Source organism: Carassius auratus, unplaced genomic scaffold (assembly GCF_003368295.1).
Source record: "Carassius auratus strain Wakin unplaced genomic scaffold, ASM336829v1 scaf_tig00021918, whole genome shotgun sequence".
Lineage (NCBI taxonomy): Eukaryota > Metazoa > Chordata > Actinopteri > Cypriniformes > Cyprinidae > Carassius > Carassius auratus.
This window is the reverse complement of record NW_020525144.1, coordinates 67,401-73,400: the sequence shown is the minus strand read 5'-3', so window position 1 is coordinate 73,400 and position 6,000 is coordinate 67,401. Positions and strand designations below refer to the sequence as shown.

The window sequence follows — 6,000 nt, the reverse complement described above, 5'->3', positions numbered from 1 at the left end:
TCCAGGACGAACTGACTAATTGTTTTTAATATTAAGTTAGCTACATCAGGTTAATCTGATTAATTTATCAAAACATTCATACCTACACATTAATTATTAATATTTCCCTTTTCAGCTAATTTGCTACAGTTATATATAAATATTGTTTTCTTTTGTTTGCCATGCTTTGTAGTTTTTTAAACACTTAATAACTTTGTTTGTAGTTCTGAACCAAATTGTCATCCAAATGCAATGGTTTGTTGGCAATATTATCCGTTATAGCGTGCATGAAAAAATCCCCACTTCGCAGACCTGCGGGAAATAGTAGGTTGTCTTGGGTCTTTTGGCATACTTTTTTCAACATACTATGCATTGTGACACACTTCTTTTAATCTCACATACTATGTAGGATGGATAGTACTGACATTGAGATCCAAGGAGTATAAACATTTACCTTCATGTTTGTATGGTGGCATTTTGTACCAACTATTATAAGCTACCAATTTGTATTTCTGTAAATTGTAGCATGTATTGCTACTTTAGTATTCACATATGTTTTTAAAGGGAATGCTGTCCCAGTTTAAGAAGTTAAGAACTCATGTTATTCCTGTACCCCAACTAAAAGTCAGTATTTGTTAGTTAAAACATCATAAGCAAGAAATCAGACCGAGCTCTGCTCTGTTTATCTAACTGAGATGTAAAGTATGTTTGTGCTGCTCAGTAGACAGTTAATGGGCCATGACCTTAACACCTTTGAACATTTGGAGTTTTAGCGGACGGTGTTAGTTTGTTATCAAATGTGGAACTTGACGCAGTCAAATTATGCCTTTGCCAAGTTGAGTTTAACAGTATACTGTGACTTTACAGTATGGTTAACTTTTCAGTGTAGTACTTAAGAAATAGTAATTCATTTGAAGAAACCGTATTAGTATAAATTACAGAGCAATTTTTTTAATAATTAATTAATGTGATATTATTTGATTTGCAGCTGATCCAGTAAGAAGTGTTCGGGTCCCTCAAAGCTTGACTTGGGGCCAATTTAAAACATTTATAGAGGAGGAATACCCCCAACTGAAGAAGCAAGTCCTTCGATATGTGCAGAGTCAATATACACTGTGTAGTGATTTTAATGACCGATGGGACACCTAAAGAAATACGAAACAGTGGAGTGCTGGGGAGGTCAGCTCTCTACCTCCGGCCAAGTGTAAGCTCAATAAGGTTATGTAAAAGCCTAATGAAATCATCCATTTTTTTTATTCACATCGAGTATTGTTTAATTACATGTAACAGCAGCCTTTAAACAACAATGAGGGTAACACCGTTTCAGTGGTAAGTAACTAATCATAACTGATGTATATACTGTGCTTAATAATCAGACAAAAGACATTCATTATACAATTTGGGTTGACATTTTTGGTATGTTTACAAATTTAAGGAATCCACTGACTCAGCAACAACAGACGACTAATTGGTAAGGAAAAATATGTAACCATGACTGGAGTTATTATGTGTTATGTATTTAGGTTATAACCATTTAAATCCATATGTAGCCTATTAATACATATTCAAACAGACAGTTAATGTATACTTACAATAAAAGTACTACTATGTTTTATGTTAAATCATGTGCTTTTACGAAACTACTGAAATGTTAAGAACATGAATTTGACTCCATCAGCTTTGTCAATGTGGATCACTCTCATTACATTTCAGTATTTTGCTAAACGTGTTGCATTGCTTCTGTCTCTTGTGTTTTTGGACTTATACTCTGCCCAGAGGTCATGTGTATCTACCTCTTACCATTCCTAATTCTTGTTTCTAATCTGGTGTCAATGGAGTTATTACAGTTGCTAAATTTTTGTCTGCCTGTTCATGTGTAGGTCCTCAATGAAAGTGATGATTCCCCACTAGGTCAAAATCATGATGATAATGATTTTGTTAATGGTGATGAGGAAGTGGTAAGAACATATATTACATAATTATTGATGTAACATTTCATTGTTTTGAGGAAAACGCATGTCTTGTTTATCTGCCTTTTACAATATGAAGTGCTTGCTACTGACTGTAGCCATTATAATTTATACAATTCAGTCCATAAAAAGGTCATCATTAACAGTGATAATTTGTCAGAAAGCCATCATGTCAGTAATGATGATAATACTACTGAAATGGTAAGACCATGAATTGCGTTCTTTGCTTTTATCTTTCAATTCTTCTATGTTTGTGTGCATAATTTGCATTCATATATATATATATATATATATATATATATATATATATATATATATATATACACAAACATAAAAGATATTTGAGGAATGTGGGTAACCAAACAGATGATGGTTACAAGTGACTTGTATAGTAGGAAAAAAGTGATATGGAAGTGAAGGGGGATGTAACTTTGATTACCTACATTCTCCAAAACCCTCTTTTTTGTTTAGCACAAGAAATATATTATTATATGTTTGGAACAACATGAGGGTGATTTAATTGATGACAAAATATAAAATTTTGGGTCAACTATCCCTTTAATGGCAAGCTGCAGCATGTTTACTACTGACCCTTTAAGACTTGCACGCATCTAATATTAGACCGACGTCCTATTTTCATTCAACTGTACAGTAGCGGTTTCTCCATTAGGACGATTGGGCGACGCACCACCAATGGAAACGGAGGGATTTTTTTTTTCTTTTACATTCAGCCACAGTGTTACGCTAGCTTTCACTATTCTAGACTGTTTGTGCTGCCTCTAAATAGTCATATCAGCGTCGAGTCATGTTTTGTGTAGTACTGCCCCTTTTTGGGGGCGATTTCTGACAAACTGTGAATCGCCCAGAGTGCTCTCATAGACTTACATTCAAAGATCTTTTTTTTCCAACTGCAGCTGTAACAGGGTTAAAAAGAGTACTTAATTTAAGAGTTTTGATGTGTGAATTTCATAAAATAAGCATTTGGTCAAATTCATTGGTGTTCAAAGGCTCCCCTCCTGTGGCTATTAATGGTACTGCAGACAGTGTAGTTTGTCGCTCTTCTCTTGCCGTACTCCAGCAGATTTGAGTGTCGCTGCTGTGGGTATGTATGATTTTTCACGCTCTAACTCATTAACAGATTAATTGTAATAATGATATGTTTTAAGTGGATCTTTTCGATTGCAATATCTTTCATACATGTATTTGAACGTATATTTAATCCATTTAATGCTTTAACAGGATTGTTGAAGTTGTTATAATATGTACTGAATTTCCACATGCGTCACACCAGTGTGAACGAGTTCAATTAGAGTGGATATTGTCTATGTCTCAACATTATGACAATTATTTGTATTATGAGTTGAGTGAATGTGTAATTTCTATTTTTCTAGTCTTGAATGTCTGCAGTAGTTTATCTTCAGCCAAAGTGATTTGTGCCATTTTATTTCCAAAAGGTATGTTGCTTCCGTGATTTAGTTATAAATGTTAACAATTGGTGTTTTCCTGTTATCGAATTATTGTCCTGCATGAGTACACTGTATTATTAATTACAGGGATATTGTTTCAGTTTCATGTATACTGTTATAGTATATGTTTAATATGAATCATACAAGTCTTGCCGTACTCCAGCAGATTTGAGTGTCGCTGCTGTGGTCTTGAATGTCTGCAGTAGTTTATCTTCAGCCAAAGTGATTTGTGCCATTTTATTTCCAAAAGATAAAGGCAAGCACAAGGAAACCCACGTGTGAGTGTGTTTGTTCACGTCTGTTACACTGGTGCCGTGACTCCTTGGATCCTTTGATCAGCTCGACGCAGATCGACCGTGATTGCTGTGTGCCGGTCAAGCTCAGCGGTGGACCAGATCTTCATCGCTCTGTGCAGGTCAAGTTCGTCAGTGGGTCAAGTCTTCGATGTTTTGGATGAGGACAGTACATACACACACTCAGTTATTGGGACTGTGCATTCGTTTTTCAAATACACAACGCATAGACACATTTGACATAGTACTGCTTTGACTGTCGTCGAGTTCAGAACAATTTAAAATAGTGAGCTTTCTCATTACCGAGACAGTTACATATATTTTGTTTTTTTGTTTTTTGTATTTTGCTTTATTTTTTACCCTTTTTCATGTAATTTATTTTTATATATCATTATGGCTGAAAAACACGAGTATGATGGAGACCTGGATGCATCATGTTATGGTAACATGGGTTTCTCCAGAGGAAGGGGTACATGGTTAGTTGGCAGCTCTGATGGTGGGATTTTTAGTGAAGGCATGAACCAGGGGGTTGGACGACCACAATTACATGCTGACAACGGTAGGGGTATTGGGTTAAGTCAGACCCTGGGTGGTACCCCTGTTGGGCGGGTTCCTGGTGAGGGTCCGTACACTTCAACACCTGGCGTTGATAGAGTTGCTTTCGACCACCTCACAGACATGGTAGGCCAGCTAGGTACGCATATTGGCGAGTCAATAGTTGCAAAATTAGTGTCTTCTGGTTTAGTTAATACAAATGCTGATTGCCAAACCAATTCATTCAGTTGCGCTCGGACACCAGTGCGCACAGAACAGTGCACACATACACAAGTGATGTCACCACAAGTATCAGTGCACATGAAGTCAGAGCATGACATATTCCGAGGTGATGGCACTGATAAGTATGGTGTTGAGGAGTGGATAGACAGGACAAAAGCTTGCTTAAAAAAGCAAATGTGCCTTGTTCAGGACCAAGCCGAAGAAATAATGAGTAGACTGACTGGAAAGGCAAAGGATGTTGTCAAGGTCAGCCTGCGTAGTGATAGTATGCTCAACATCAGGCGGAACCCTGAGATAATTTATGATATTCTTATGCAGTACTTTAGTGAAGCTCCCTCTTGCCTGCCACTCGCAGATTTTTATGCCACTCTCCCCAGAGCCAAAGAGAATCCTGTGGACTACTGGATTCGAATTAATAAAGCAGCTGATCTAGCCGATGAGGGACTGCGGAGAGAAGGCAAACGTTTTGACAACATAAGAGAGGAGGTAACACGGATGTTTGTTAAATTCTGTCCTGACCCCGGTTTAATGAGCATATTCAGATGCAAGCCGATTCAAGAATGGAGTGCGAAAGAAATCCAGAGCAGGATTGATGATTACCAGAGGGAATTCAGGAGCCGAGGAAATACTAGCATGAGTTTACGGAGTCACACAACTACAGTGTTCGGCAGTGATTATGGTATGTACGATGGCCATAAAACAGAGTCGGCTGCTGTCCCTATCCAATCATTCTGTTCTGTGACTAATGAGCAGGTACGCCGCCAGCCAGAGCCTGTGTCAATGCCAAGTCAGGCACAGCATCAGCCCTCCTCCTGCTCAACTTCTACCCTAGAGTTATCTCAACACACACAACAGGCTGAGAGTCAGTTGCTCACTCGTATGATGGAGATGATGGAGCAGCTTATGGGCAGGGTGCAATTTCGTGATATTTCTATTGCCTGTAGAGTCTGTAATGACAACAAACATACCACAGTGGCACACTGCATGACAGAAAAACTGTGTTTTGCATGCTTCTCCCCTGGGCACACAAAGAAGGAATGCCCTAAACATTCCCTTGACCAGGCACAGCATGAGGGAAACTAGCAGACCCGTATTCGGAGGGAGGCAATGCGGGTCATCATAGTAACTCCCAAGCCATTGATAATTGTCAAATTGAGAATGCATACCTGTTAGTCAAAGGAAGTTGTAATCATTCAGAGGTCATTTATCAGAACACGCATGTTGTGGGTGGACGTGACAGCCTCTTTTATACGCCAGTGAAGGTTGGAGGGACGGTGACATTGAGTGCAATGTTGGACAGTGGTTCGATGGCCTGCACTATAAACGAGTCTGCTGAGATGAGACTGAGATCAGCTGGTGCAGTGGATGAATGTGGTGAGTTTAAAACTGATGTCACCCTTGTAGGATGTGGAGGGCTGCGCGTAATACCTAAATCATCTTTCGATCTTACCATGGAAGTTTATGGAATAAAGATGTTAGTGCCCACTTTAGTAGTTCCTGGACAACATGATGAGC

At 38.5% G+C, this 6,000-nt stretch overlaps 1 long non-coding RNA gene across 1 annotated transcript; it reads left to right on the top strand.

Annotated features, from left to right (window-relative positions):
* The first annotated feature begins 3,014 nt into the window (after positions 1 to 3,014).
* LOC113077186 (uncharacterized) lies at positions 3,015 to 3,964 on the top strand. Its single transcript, XR_003281269.1, has 3 exons — positions 3,015 to 3,051; positions 3,341 to 3,403; positions 3,666 to 3,964. It is a non-coding gene; the product is annotated as an uncharacterized LOC113077186 (long non-coding RNA).
* Positions 3,965 to 6,000: the final 2,036 nt, after the last annotated feature.